Source organism: Acipenser ruthenus, chromosome 1 (assembly GCF_902713425.1).
Source record: "Acipenser ruthenus chromosome 1, fAciRut3.2 maternal haplotype, whole genome shotgun sequence".
NCBI classification, from domain to species: Eukaryota; Metazoa; Chordata; class Actinopteri; order Acipenseriformes; family Acipenseridae; genus Acipenser; species Acipenser ruthenus.
This window is the reverse complement of record NC_081189.1, coordinates 110,545,903-110,562,045: the sequence shown is the minus strand read 5'-3', so window position 1 is coordinate 110,562,045 and position 16,143 is coordinate 110,545,903.

Here is a 16,143-nt window from a genome sequence, read left to right as displayed (position 1 = left end):
AAACACAACACGGTCCAAAAGTCCAGAGTGAGTGCTCTGAGTGAAAGTGGTGATTTACAGGTTTATTTGTGTACAATGGTGGAGTGTAGACGGGGTTTAATTGCTGGCAGGTTTAGCTACAGCTCCTGGAGGTTAGCCTTCTATAATGACAAGTACAGACAGATTGAAACAAACAAAACACTTAACACTTATGATATGCTTTTCACAGTCCGTTGCCTTTCTCGGTCATTCTCATAACCACATCAAAAGAACAGATTACATCATCACATCCCCAGTTATACCTTTAGTCACGCCCCCGCGATAGCTAGTTCAATCATGTCTCCTCCAATCCATGACTGACACATCACATACCGCTTTAGGGCGATGACTTTGGGCATTGTGACTCCGCCCCCTTCCTGGATGGCTGGCTTCTGAATGACCCTGGAATGAACTGCCAGACCGACCAGTACGAGGCACTCTGTTCCTGTTCCTCACAGATCGGGAGGGAAATTGTTGATTAGGATTAATTCGCTCTGTCACAGGACCCCAGGCCAAATCAATGTTAATAATCTCTCTATCATTCCAGGTTCTCCCTGGAGCAGCATACATGCTCCCCAGCCTTGGAGGCGAATCGGTTCGGTCTCGCCTCCGTAAGGGCGGCTCTTCGCGGGCCAAGAGGAAAGCATGTCATCTTCCTAAAGTCACAAGCTCAGAATTCTTATTTCAAGTCCCAAGGCTTACTCCTCGCAGCCCTTGCTCCTGTTTCGTGAACTTTGTGACATGGAGACAATGAAAAGGTTAACTTATAAGTGACAATAGGATGATGGTGAAAGCAGTCCCCATTGCTTCCAGAAAGTGTACTGGCCAAATTCTTTGGTTTGCTGTTTTTTGTTAGACAGTGTTCCAGGTTTAGTCCTTGTTAAAATTATTAATGTTGTACTTTTTAATTTTGATGGGAAATGAATAAAGCCTTATATTATAGTGCGTGATTTCTTACTGCTTGGTCAGGTATTATACAGTTTACTACAAGTGGACTCTTGCTTAAATTCACTTCAATGAAGCAGAACATTCTGGTTATCTTACTGTGAACCAATACTCTGCTCAAAACCAACGGAGGCGCAAGATATAATATGCTTGCAGAAAGTGGTACTTATGAAGTGAGAGTAAGTCGAATTTCTGGGTATTTTTAGGGGGTCCTAAAAAGGGTTTTTTTAATGATAAACTGGTGTCAGTGGAATTATTACAGTTTTTAAAGTCAGGATTAATCTTTGTTATCCTGCTGTGAAGCATATTTATTTAATCACAATATGTTACCATGGATTCAGGCCTGAGTTATTATTATCTTGTTTTGTGCAACAGAATGAGCCTGACTTTCAAAATTAAACTTGGAAGTTATCAGGATAATTCTTAGCTTCAAACACTTTACAACACTTTGTGCAACATGCAAATAATGGAATGTGATGTTTGTAAACATTTCTACATCGAATTTGTGACTGGATTTGGTGACTTTTTAGTCACAAAATTGAATCCACTGGTCATTTTCAAAAGAAAGACATTGCCAAAAGAGGAAATGCCTCGTGGTGTTATCGTAAAAGTGCATGACAAAGGTTGGATGGAGGAACAAGGAATGAATGAGTGGGTGAAAGTTGTATGGGACAGAAGGCCAGGGGCGCTAATGAAAAAAAGGGCACTGCTAGTGTTCGATTCGTTTAGAGGCCATCTACACGATTCTGTGCACCAGAAGCTGAAGGAATGCAACACCGATGTGGCCGTTATCCCAGGGGGGGATGGCCGGAATTTTGCAGCCACTGGACATAGGGATCAACAAGCCATTTAAGGATCATGTGAGACAGAAGGTGAGTGTTTTTTTTTCCCTGTTTATGTGATTGCTCTGATTATGATGTTGCGAAAATAAGACATGTGTTGTGTTTAGAACATAATTAATTGGTGTTCATTTCATACAAGTTGTTAAATGGATAGACCTATAACACTATTATAGGGAACTGTCATTTAAATATACAGTAAATGATACAAAACATACTTTTCTAATGTCAAAATGTATGGTTAATGTTATGTAAAATGCTAAATGTTGAAAGAGGGTTTTTTATATATTAAAAACAAGTTTTAAAAAAGTTTGCATTTGTTTAGTAAGGCTAAACAACGTTTTCAATTAAAAAACGTTGTTACAGACCGTATAAACACTGCTTTGTATTTGCACTGCAGCTTATTTGTTTACATTTGTGACTCAGTAGTGTCATATTAAAAAAAAAGAGCTCCCCCATTTTGGCAGATCTCCTATGTGAAGCCATGATGAAGGACCTGCGATCCGATTGTTGTTTTTTGTAAAAGTATGAACAAATAAAATAACTCTTATAATACTTCATTTGGCATGACGGACGTGTTCTTTTTGTATCCCAAGGTGAGCACACTTTTATTGCAAATGGAAACCTTAGGAAACCAGAACTCAGTACCGTCTGTACCTGGGTCAAAGACTCTTGGGAAGACATCACAGCAAAATCAATCGTAAAGGCTTTTAAGAAGGCATGCATTTCAAATCAGCTGGACGGTACAGAGGATGACATTGTTCTTGTTGAGTCCGAGACAGATGCACACAGCGAGGATGACATAGAAAATATCTCTGATGATCACCTTACCAAGACAGGACTTGTTATGTTTGAAGACAGCGAAAGTGAGTTTTTTTGGTTTTGAGTAAAAAAATAAAAATTTAAAAAGAAAATGGAATGCTGTGTTACATAAATGTAAACTATTAATGAAATGAAATACTGCAGAATCCTTATTTCAAAACATTAGTTATGAATTGTCCTTTATTATTAGTGTTGAGCATGTTAAAGACATAGGCTTTTCTGAAATTGTTGTCTCAAAAAGAGGGGGGGGGGGGGGGCAACTTATACACCGGTGCGACTTATACAATGGTTTTTACGGTACTTCACGTCTTGTCTTGTGTTATTGCTTATGTATCCCATATTTAATCTTTTTTTATTGAAGTAATTGACTTGGGTCAAAATCATATAAAGAAAAAATATTAAAATTAAAAAAAAAGAATTTCACATCTGTTTCCTGTATAACAATACTTTGAAATATGTCATCTTTTATTAATCTACTGAATAGTCCTGTAACAGTAGATATGGAAGGTTTAGTATAGATGAAGGAGAAAGACAAGAGTAAGATCACTTTGTATCTATGGCAACTTTCCCTTTATTTCCCCACTGTCATTCCCGATAGTTGTCGCCATGATTTACTGTAATTACCTCTGTGGTACTAGCACCATGGAGTGGAAAATTCTTAAGATTAATGAGTCCACAATAAAAATGTAACAAAACCTGCATTCTGTAATTAATCGCTCCTGAAATGAGGTTCCTCTTCATGTCACAGCCTTGATCCCTGGGGATTTCATTAACAAAAGAGAAATAAATGAGTATGCTGCTGCAGTGCAAGGAATCTTAAGTGGGAGTAGCTGGAAGGCAGTAATTAACCGAATCACTAGAAACGTCTCCCAGATGGCCAAGAAATGTCCAGGATGCTGTGACGGTAAAAAACAAAAAATCTTATGAAGGTTTTTTTTGCCAGGATCCAAAACCTCATTTGGATGATCTTCTTCAGTACAGAAGATCCCAGCTTGGACTAGCAAGCCATTCTCCAGTGTTAAAGGAGGAAATAATACATGCAACCGGAAGGATTGGTTTCCATACATGGAAGACAAACCCAGAATTCTCTCTCTATCTTGTCATGTGGTACAGCAATGTATATTTCTGAACCCCTGTATTCTGCCATTTGAAAAGAGTTGCTGTTAAGTATTTGCTTTGAAACTCAACATCTACAGTTTATTATAAAACACTGTTAGAATGCTGCATGCTGATTGGTCCATCAGTGTTCCAAGCCATTATAATATCCAGCACAATGTCATGATTAGGAACTACTTAGGAACAAAGGCAAACCACTGTACCTGTGCTAACCACGTATCACTGCGCCACCAAAATCAAAGAAAACACCTGTCAAAATACCTGTTGTCATGGAAGATACTGAAGACATTAAGGTGTTTTGTCATATCTTCCAGTTTATATTAATTTGCACTACGAACCAGTTCGCTATTTTAAACAAGACACTCTTCTTGTATTTTATTTGTAGTACATACCAGTCATTTTCTGTAACTTCGGTCAGATCCAGTTGTCAGATATTCAGTTTTATTTTCCACCTTTTAGTTGGTATCAGTCATCGTTTTGTGAAACTGACTCTTCGTTAATTTTAACTGTGGATATTTTTTTATTTTTTGACAGTATTTGCATTATTACACGCGATGCCTTAACCATCCAAATCCGTTTTATAAAAGCAATAAGGCACTTGAAGGCATGGGCTGTGCTGGATATTGTCACTTTTTGGTTGGTTGTAGGCACGAGACGCACCAAGACGTGACAGTATCCAGCACAACCCATGTCCTCTCATACCTTATTTCTTAATTTCAGTTTTTTAGTAAAATTAACAAAAACGGGATTACAAAAGGCACCAAAAATTATTAACCCCTTGACTGCCAGCTGTTATATTATTTTTACCTTTAAGGTCTAAAAGCTAATTGATTTATTTTACAATGGCATTTTTTTTTTATTAACACCTAAAGTGAGTATAATTGTCAAAGTGATTCACCTGTGTACACTGTCTCCTGTCAGTCCAAGATGCTTCCTTCTGCATAGGGAGGGGATTTCCAATGTAAATAAAGCAAGGTCATATGTGCTTGTACTGTATGAGTGGATATGGATAAAAATCACTTCAGAATGCCACCGGCAAGCATATTCAATAAAAGCATGTGTATTTTATTTAAACTTCTTTCCTTTTTAAGAGAGTAGCTAAATTCACCGGCTAGTTCAACCAATGAAAACTGTAAATAACTTTCTTATAAAATAAATGATTGTAGATATAATACATTTACTAAGTGGTGGCATGCTATTTTATATGATTTTTTAATCCCTCTCATTATCTCAAAACCGTTTTTGGCTCATCTGAGAAGATTGTTTACTTTCAACCCCCCTCCCCCCCACTCACATAGAAGCGGTAAAGCAGTGTAATAGTAGTTCTGAAGTGACAGGAGAGAACAACCTCAATTGAATTGCATGCAGAACAATTACCAGCCCCTTTACAAGTTAAATAAAACAAGCAAGGGTAATTGCTTAGGATCACATTGTCCCCACAGCCTAATAGGGACCATACTCTGTAGTGACCACCCTATTTAGGAATAACTTAATCTCAGCTGCCACTGCATGTTTTGTTAAGTGTCTGGTTGACTTTGGCCCACTAAGGACTGATTTTTAACCCTTTGCGGTCCATTTATTAAATGCGCGTCAAGCACGCCAGGTCTAATTTATTTTCACACGCGCAGTTAATTTTAGACGTGCTGTTTAAAAGTTTTTTTTTTTCACAGTCAAACGGGTTTAAATGGCCCTGCATATCAACAAAGCACTCACTAGGCATCTCCAGCCCCGCCCCACCCTTTTGTTCGCTATAGCTTTCACCTATGTAAGAAATAAATAATAATAATAATAATAGTCGTACATACCGATCAATCATCTCCTGATCACTCGTTTTATCACCAAACTCCTCAATAATGCGACCCAAGTCATTATTTTATTACTATAACATCTCAAAAAAGCTCATCTCACAAACTTTGCTTTTGTGACCAGACAGTGATATTTTGAAATTTATCTATTTCCAATGAGAAAACGGGCGAATTTGTGTCTTTTCGTTCACATAAAGTCAGAAAAAAACAACATATGAATCCAAATTAACATGTATTTATACTAAAGTAATACAAAAATGACTACAAAAGATTTAGAAGTGAGTAGTTTTTCGAGATTTACGATTATACTGTAAATCACTTTCACGAATCAGCCCCCAAATGTAGTCTCCCATCATGTTCTCGTTATACTGTCCTTGGTAGCGGCGTTCAAAGTCCAGTATATCCTGGTGGAAGCGCTCGCCTTGCTCCTCCGAGTACGCTCCCATGTTCTCCTTGAATTTATCAAGATGAGCATCAAGGATATGGACTTTGAGGGACATCCCACAGCCCATTGTGCCGTAGTTCTTCACCAGAGTCTCAACCAGCTCCACATAGTTTTCGGCCTTGTGATTGCCTAGGAAGCCCCGAACCACTGCGACAAAGCTGTTCCAAGCCGCTTTCTCCTTACTAGTGAGCTTCTTGGGGAATTCATTGCACGCCAGGATCTTCTTTATCTGTGGTCCGACGAAGACACCGGCTTTGACCTTTGCCTCAGACAGCTAGGGAAGAAGTCTTGAAGGTACTTGAAGGCTGCCGACTCCTTAACTAGAGCTCTGACAAATTGTTTCATAAGGCCCAATTTGATGTGCAGTGGTGGCATCAGCACCTTCCGGGGGTCCACCAGTGGCTCCCACTTGACGTTGTTCATCCCCACAGAGAACTCGGTCCGCTGTGGCCAGTCCCGCCTGTGGTAGTGCGCCTTGGTGTCCCTGCTGTCCCAAAGGCAAAGATAGCAGGGAAACTTGGTAAAACCGCCTTGGAGACCCATCAGGAATGCCACCATTGCAGCCTCTTGATGCCATCTCAGAATAATGCAGATATGTATCCACTTAGGCAGCTGGAACTAAACTGAACTGGTGGGCTTAAGGCCCCTGTATTTATACTACTATTTATATTACTGGAAAGTTCTAGAAAGTTCTAGAAGTTACTCCAAGTTTACTCAGCACTGAATCTATCTGGAATGTTCTGGAAAATAGGTAAATTTCAAAATATCACTGTCCTGGTCACAAAAGCAAAGTTTGTGGGGAATAATAGCCATTTTCTATACTTTTGAGGCATAAGCAATTAGGAAATAACCAAAAAAAAAAAAAAATTGTTACACGGTGCTATTCATGAGATACACCTTTTTTTTATTTTTTATTTTTTTTCCGACTTGTCTCAGCTTCTGTCGTTCCCACTCGGCCATTGAATGGTGTTCTCGACTTTTTCCGGAGAAAAAATGACTAAAACACGTTTTTTGCGTTTCTATAATGATGTCGGACAGGGTCCGACAATGGACCTGATAGGAATAATTGCAATGTCGGACCAGGTCCGACAATGGACCACAAAGGGTTAATCTTAGATTTAAACCCAGGCCTTTAGAATAGGCTTGTGCATTAGCCCACTCATTTAGCAGTAAGACTGGCATTACTTTGACACCTCTCAATATAAGCGTAACAGAGTTACTATTGACCATAATTGAATTCCGCCAAAATAATAAATAATTACTTTGGGTCGTCTTTGCTGATGCTTAGTGGTCAACATTGAGAGCAACAACTACCTCGGCACATATAACATTTCCTGTACTGGGTCCTGTCTTCGCAGTTACTGCACGATTGGGAAGGGCTGCAACCTGTTTGTTTTTGCAGAGTGCTGCCTTTCATAAACTAGCTATTCGAGAACCTGAGAATACATCGGTGCCAGTTCTTGTGTGATGCGGGAGAGAAGGACTCACGGGTCCAAAGTAGCAGAGGGAAACTAAAACACAACATTGGTGCCATGACTGAGATCTTATAGATTGGCTGCAGCGGATCGCCGAGGTTAAAGCGGGGAAGAGCGTAACGGGCAGTGTTGTGTGATGCACTCCAGTTTAAGTTACTGTCCTGTCCCCTGTTGGTGAGATGAGATGAGGTTAAAAGCTCTAGAACCATGAATGCAGATGAGCCCGGCACTTTTGCATTGTGGTTAAGACGCTCTGCCCTGATACATAAGCAATGGGTGTAAATGGGTTAAGCTATGTGTACCACAGAAGATTCTTACAGGAGTTTTAACGCCAGAGACAATAATGGACCTAGAGAATGCAGACAGCCAGAACATTAACACACTCCCACTATGTGTGCAACAAAACCTTTTGACATGACCAGCATTAATTCAGTTTCTGGAGTTGCTCATTTTCACCAGTTGTGACAGTGGAAAAACAGGAAGCTTGTGGGAGACATCTGTCCAATTCACACTGATGTTATGTGCTCTTACTGAAAATGTAACCTTGTGGAGCAAAACAACAGATTCCCTTTTCACTTATAAATACCACACAGATTAGAGCTCTGCCGTTTCGTTGTATATTATGCAAGCACTTTATCACGTTATTGTAAAGTTGAAATATTTGCACATCAAGGAGCCTTATGATATAAGAGCACACTGAAAGTGTAACATTGGTGAAAAAAACACCTCTTTAAAACAACATTCAGAGCTTAGCTTTGCTTACTTGTTTGTATATTGTGCAAGTATAATATATTGTAATAAAGTTTACAAAAAAACTGGCACTTGAAAGATTGTATTTTTGTTACATTTTGGGAGTCATGGGAACTACATTTGTAAATTAATTTCCTGGCAATTCAATTATAATTTATTCTTCAGTCCAATGCTGTTATATGTATGCAAATAAAAATATCACTTATAATATTTCATGTTTTTCAGACAGCAGATCATACACCCACAGATGCAGTGCCTTGCTATTTACATACTTGCTCGTCTTAAATTATGTCTCTGTTTTCCTGGTTGCTGCAATATAATCTTGAATGAGTCTTGTAATCATGAATCATGTGACCTACACCTTTGGAACTACCTTAAAATTATCCTACAGGAGAAATTAGAAGCAACATGAATCAATAAAAAATAGTTTCATAAATCAAACACAGGTTGCCCATGAAGTCTGGTTCTTTCTAAACCACAAATTGGAGACAAGCTTGGTGAATAACACTGGTATGATGGAGGTGTGGTTTCAGACTTATCACTTTGAGTTCTCATTTAAAATTCACTTTCAACCAGAAACACATGCTTTGTACTAAAACCCACTAGGCTATTAAATATGGTTATTTTTCCCATTTCTTCTTGTATTTAAATACACTCACAAGCCATAAAGAAAAAAACGTGTTGAGTGTTCTGGGACAGACCATGTTTTTTTCAAGGACAATAAAAAGCAGATGAAATTCCTTCAGACATGCAGTACAGTAGTTTAATTCTCATCACACTGCTGTAACAATATATGATAATACAGGAACAAATAGGCTTACATCTGAAAGTAGATTCAGTGTTTTCCCCAAATCCAACAACAGTAATCCCCTCAATCACAATAAGGATTTGAATATCTCTGGTAGTCATCTCATGTTGGCATCCCAATACTGGGGATTAAGAAGAGATAAAATATTACCACCGCAATTGCATTGAGCATTGGCCTTTGCACTCCGATGGGTTTATGGAGTAAAGCTGGCTGGGTTTACCTCACTACAGTCTGGAGAGTATACTGGTCAGGTACCTAAAGAGTTCTGAGACTTCTACAGTAAATATGTACTACATATATTTTTGTATTTTCTTATTTATTTATTTATTTTTAAATTTAGTCATTACCATTTATTATTATTATTATTATTATTATTATTATTATTATTATTATTATTATTATTATTATTATTATTATTTTCTCCCAATTTGGAATGGCCAATTATTTTTAGGCTGAGCTCACCGCTACCACCCATGCACTGACTCGGGAGAGCGAAGTCGAACACACACTGTCCTCTGAAGCGTGTGCCGTCAGCAGACCGCTTTTTTTCACACTGCAGACTCACCATGCAGCCACCCAAGAGCTACAGCGTCGGAGGACAACGCAGCTCTCGGGCAGCTTACAGGCAAGCCCGCAGGCACCCGGCCAGACTACAGGGGTCGCTGGTGCGCGGTGAGCCAAGGATACCCTGGCTTACCTAACCCTCCCGCCCCCGGGCGGCGCTCGGCCAATTGAGCGCCACCCCCTGGAAGCTCCCGTCCTCGGTCGGCAAAGGAATAGCCTGGACTCAAACTTGTGACGTCCAGACTATAGGGCACATCCTGCACTCCACGCAGAGTGCCTTTACTGGATGCGCCACTCGGGAGCCCCATGTAGTACATATTTAAATGTTTTTCCACAATGTACTTTTTTTAAATACACGTTTTCACCTCAAGTACAACAGCCTCCCTCTGCTGTGTAATGAATATAAGATCACAGGAAGGTTGTTATTCAGTCTACCAAAAACAGACTGTTGAATTTATTGTTTACCTATCCTGGAGGGAAATCTACCCAAAGTACTTTTTCAGAATAAAATCATTTTAACTGTGTAAAACGAGTAAGAAACTACTCAGCTGTACACAATTTCAGAGGTAACCAATGTCATATTAACCCTTTGCGGTCCTATGTCGGACCTGGTCCGACATTGCAATTTTCCCTTTCCGGTCCAATGTCGGACCCTGTCCGATATCATCAAAAAGACGTAAAAAACAGGTCTTTAGTCGTTTTTTCTCCGGAAAAAGTCAAGAAAACCATTCAATGGCCGAGTGAGACCAATAGGAGCAGAGAGAAGCCGAAAAAAGGGCGTATCTCATGAATACTGATAGCCCCGACACCACATAGATAACACGGACATAAACAAACAAGATAGCTGCTTCTGCGTCCAGCGCTCAAAGAATATCACAGACATTTGCAGAGCTTTTTAAGATGTTATAGTAATAAAATAATGACTTGGATCGCATTATTGAGGAGTTTGGTGATAAAAACGAGTGATCAGGAGATGATTTATCGGTATGCACGACTATGAAGAGGTATGTGAAAAATACAGCGAACAAGGGGTGGGGCAGGGCTGGAGATGCAGTACGGAGTGTCCTGTTGATATGCAGTGCCTTTTAAAACTGTTTTACTGTGAAAAAAAAATACTTTTAAACAGCGTGTCTAAAATAAACTGCGCGTATGAAAATAAATTGGACCTGACGCGCCTGAGACGCGCTGAATAAATGGACCGCTGAGCGTTAAACATGTTTCTTTCACAAGTTGTTTTTTAACACTAGCATCTATTTTTATATGTTAAAAGTGTGCTTTGTTATTTATCTCTTTAGCAACCATGAATACATATGTACATGAAACCCTAATGCTGTATAATATGTTTAGGATCTTTGCCAAACACTGCTCATATACAGTCCAGCACTGAGACAAAGGCAGTTTTTAAAACAAATTATATCCTATTGCCAAGAAGGTTTTGATTCATGGCCTCTGTGTCTAAAAGGAACCAGATTCAGCAGTAAGATAATTAGGAGGATGACTTTTGCCAAAGGATAACTTTTTCATCCCACAGACAGATGTTAGGGCTCAGAGCTTTAATTAATCTCAGCAGCTCAGAACAAACTCATTAGCAATCTTTTGATTTGTTTTCAGGATTAATATGTCTGGACCCCTCAGAATTAGGAGAACAGCACTGCTGCAGAATGGTGAGTTTACCTTTTTTTTTAGATATATGGGACATGCCCATTGGGAGATTTACATATTTGCCAGTGATTTGCAGGCCTGGCTGAGTCAACAATCCTTATCTACCTATCTGTATATACTGTAGTTTTTGCACATATCCAGAACTTTTTAATCCATGTCTCAATCAATCAATCAATCAATGTTTATTTTATATAGCACTTTTCATAGTGGACCACCATCACAAAACGCTTTACAAGATGCAGTAACAAGAAAATCCATTATATTTTATAAAAACAGAGAAATTCATAATACATGCTATACAGCAGGTTGAGGAGGTACCCAGGACCTGTGTGATGAAGGGCATTGTAGGTGAGCAGGAGAGTTTTGAAAATAATCCTACAGGTAGCCAGTGCAACTGGGCAAGATGGAGGGTGATGTGATCACGTTTTTTACATCTGGTAAGGATCCTGGCAGTGACATTCTGGACTAGCTGCAGTCGGTTTATGGTGTGTGCCAGGAAACCACCATATAGAGAGTTGCAGTAGTCGAGTCTAGAGCAGACAAATGCATGACAAAGTATCTCCGCATCCAGGAGGGAAAGGTAGGAACGGACTTTGGAGATGTTTCGAAGATGGTAGAAGGAATATTTGACCATGGAGGAGATGTGGGCATCAAAGGAGAGGTTGCTGTCAAAAAGTACACCAAGGGGGGCCCCCGAGTGGCGCATCCAGTAAAGGCGCTTCACGTGAGTGTAGGATGCGCTCTATAGCCTGCAAGTCGCGAGTTCGAATCCAGGCTATTCCTTTGCCGATCGAGGACGGGAGCTTCCAAGGGGGCGGCGCACAATTGGCCGAGCGTCGCCCGGGGGGAGGGAGGGTTAGGTCGGTCAGGGTGTCCTCGGCTCACCGCGCACCAGCGACCCCTGTAGTCTGGCCGGGCGCCTGGAGGCTTGCCTGTAAGCTGCCTGAGAGCTGCGTTGTCCTCCGACGCTGTAGCTCTTGGGTGGCTGCATGGTGAGTCTGCAGTGTGGAAAAAAGCGGTCGGCTTGACAGCACGCGCTTCGGAGGACAGCGTGTGTTCATCTTCGCCCTCCCGAGTCAGCGCAGGGGTGGTAGCGGTGAGCCGACCGTAATAAAATAATTGGCCATTCCAAATTAGGAGAAAATAATAAAAAATAATTACTTTAAAAAAGTACACCAAGTTTGTATTGTGAGGGAAGGCAGCAGCAGACAGTTTCCAAGGTTCAGCAGCTATATTGAGATTCTTAAGTTGAGTTTTAGATCCTACTAGAAAGAGTTCAGATTGGCTAGTGTTCAGCTGAAGAAAATTGGTAGACATCCAGGCCTCAATGTCTTGAATGCAAGCTGAGAGCCGGACCATGGCAGAGGGGCTTCCAGGGTCGAGTTTTAAGTAGAGCTGGGTGTCGTCAGCAGAAGTGAAACATGAGGCTGTGTTGGCGGATGAGGTGACCCAAGGGAAGCATGTAGATATTGAAGAGAAGGGGCCCAAGAACAGATCCTTGGGAGACACCACAAGTGACCGGGTTTGCAACGCCACTGCATCCAGCATAAAAAACAGACTGCATGCGTCCAGATAGGTAAGAGGAAATTCAGGAGATACTTCTGAAGGTGGTCAAGAAGAATGTCATGATCTATGGTGTCAAAAGCGGCTCTTAGGTCATGGAGGACAAGCACAGAGGGAGCACCAGCATTAGCATTGAACAGGAGATTATTCACAATCTGGAGCAGAGCAGTTTCAGTCAGCCAGGTCAAGGGACGGTTATTTGAGTACCGGTGTAACTTGGGCAAGCTTAAGGGCAGCAGTAACCAAGTCAGGCCTGTAGCTCGCGAGATGCTCGTTCCAGATTTCTCTGTGAAGCGTTAGTTCAGATGACCTCCACTTGTGCTCAAGCTTGCGGCAGGCAGACTTAAGCAATCGAAGTTCGAGGGTGTACCATGGGGAGTTTCGCTCTTTCTTGACAGTTCTGGTTGTAAGCGGGGCAACAGTGTCAATGATATGAGTAAAGGTGGCTTTGTAGAGGGTCACCATATCATCAACTGAGGACGGGAGAGTACCAGTTAGAGGGGATGCAGAGACACATTTTGAGAGTTTCAGAGGATTCAACAGATTCTTGTCTAACTTTTTTGTCAGAAATAAAGGTTTGGGTTTAACAAACTGGATTTGGCAGTTTTTCTTTACATTTCTTTACAGGTTTTGTTTCATCCAGTTTACTGATGCGTTGTTTATCCAGTTCTGCTTTGCAGGCAGTCAGCTTGACAAGGTCTTTCAAAACTCTTATCCTATTGTATTTGGAACACTGTGTGAGGAATCATTTTTATATATAGGTATATAAAAATGGTAAACAACATTGGAAGAGACAGACCAAGATCCCTGCAAAACAAATTCAGAGAGCTAGGAAGGAAATTAAAAGACAAGACCAAAACTGTGGTATTTTCTGGGATACTGCCGGCGCCTTGCAAAGGACAATATGGACAGCTGGAAATACAAAATCAAAATGCATGGCTGAAATCGTGGTGCACACAGGAAGGCTTCACCTTTCTTGAACATTGGAGCACTTTCTACAACAAAGACTATCTATACAGGTGGGACGGACTGCACTTAAACAGAAAGGGAACCAATCTACTCGGAGAAAGGATCCTTCAGGCGGTCCAGAAGCATTTAAACTAGAAAGGAAGGGGGGAGAAAACAAAAAACAGAAGGGAGACCACAACAAAACAAGGGCAACAACTCGGGTAAGACAACTATTAAATGTATTTATCTTAATGCTAGAAGTCTCAGAAACAAAATGTTAGAACTTGAAGCTACTGCACTAACAAGTAACTACGATGTGATAGGTGTTACAGAAACTTGGTTGTCTGAGAGTGATGGAGACGAATATAATATTAGTGGGTACACAGGCAGACAGGCAGGACAGAAGAGGCGGAGGGGTAGCACTATACATAAGAAATAGTCTTGAAGCCCAGGTGTTAAATCAGGACAAAGAAAACAATGCAGAATCAATATGGGTCAGAATAATGGACGCAAATTCAAAGAGCATAATAATAGGAGCATGCTATAGACCGCCAGATTCAGACGCTGAACAAAATAATCTGTTGTACAATGACATTCGAAATGCGTGTAGAAAAGGAGAAGCCATACTAATGGGGGATTTCAACTTCCCCTGTATAAAATGGGAAAACCCGATGGGGGGCACGACGGACGAAATTGAAATGGTGGATGTTGGAAAACATGGAACAAGTATTGAATAGCAGTTTGCTACGCATGAGGAATGGCGGCTGTGTTCATGTTATTTTTCTGAAAAGTGATTTAACATTGGATAGAAAAAACTGTTAGTTCCAAAAATGCAAGCACTGCTGTAATAGATGAAGACTGGCTATATACTCTGGGTATATAGACACTTGCACTGCATTGACTCCGAGCAAGCAAGTAATAGCAGCTTCATTGAGCAATGGATGCTAGCAGAGAGCTGAGAAAAACACCAAGTTAACGTATATTTAACTATACTTAAACAACTGCACATTAGAAGTAAATTGAAGGCAATATGGTAGAGAAGTTAAGATTCTTTTGTGTCAAAGCAAATGGCTGGCCAGCAGCACACGGCTGTACAAACAAGTCCTTTGACCTCCAGCCCTGACATGAAAGAAGCTTGCCCTTCGGGGAGTCCACTGGGGTATAAAACTAGTTAAACAAGTTTTTGCTTAGAATATACAGCTGGTTTATGAGGGGGTCATAAAGCTAGTCTTCAAGGGGACCAGAAGAGACCAGGCTCTAAGACTTCAGAGAGATCCAAAAAGAGATAGTGCCACTGGGATCAAAGGGTCTAAGGCAAAACGGAGAGATAGGAACAAGGAAGATGACAAAAACCAGATGTATGGACCTTTGTGGCACCAGGGTCTGAAGAATGCACTGAGTTCAGAGATCTTCACACTAGATCACACACACACACACACACACACACATACACACACTCACACAAAATGAAATATATGGTAACAGGATAATGAGTTGTACCTTTTCTATTGGTTAAGTGTCAGAGAAAGAGGAGGAGAGAGACACCTATGCAGAAGGGTATTTAATGTCATGCAACAATTGCAAGAACGAGTATTCTGTTTGTCCTGTACCTGGGACCAGACTCCCTGCATATTTCAATAAACCTAACAACTGAGTGAAGAAAAGGACTCTGTGCATTTTCTTGAATCTACTTACTCATCATCCTCTTTTTTAAGTTACATCAGTGGAAATGACAAATGACTGCTTCCTAACGCAATTTGTCAAGGCACCGACTAGAGGGGAGGCATGCCTTGACTTAGTCTTTTCAAATAATGAAGACAGAATAACTAAAACAGAGGTCAGAGAGCCATTGGCAAACTCAGACCACAACATGGTCTCATTTGAAATATTTTTTAAAACCCCAAAAGTAATGAATAAAGCTAAGGTTTACAATTTTAGAAAAGCAAACTACGAAGGTATGAAACGGAGACTAATAGAAGTAGATTGGAGTAAAATAGAGAAAACATCCACAGAAAAAGGATGGCTGTTTTTTAAAAATGTAGTACTAGAGGCACAAAACAATTACATCCCAAAAGTAGACAAATCTAAATCTGAAACAAAATGGCCAAAATGGTTTAATAGATCAATTAAAAAAAATATTCAGCGAAAAAAGACACTTTACAGAGCGTTTAAAAGGTACCAAAAACAAAGCACACAGAAAGAGTACTTGGAACTGCAAACACAAGTCAAAAAGGAAGTTAGAAAGGCCAAGAGAGAGATAGAAATCAATATGCTAATGGAGCTAAAACCAATTCCAAAATGTTTTTCCAATATTACAACAGAAAGAGAACATTCAAAGAGGAGGTTAAATGTCTAAGAGACACAAATGGCAAAATCATAGATG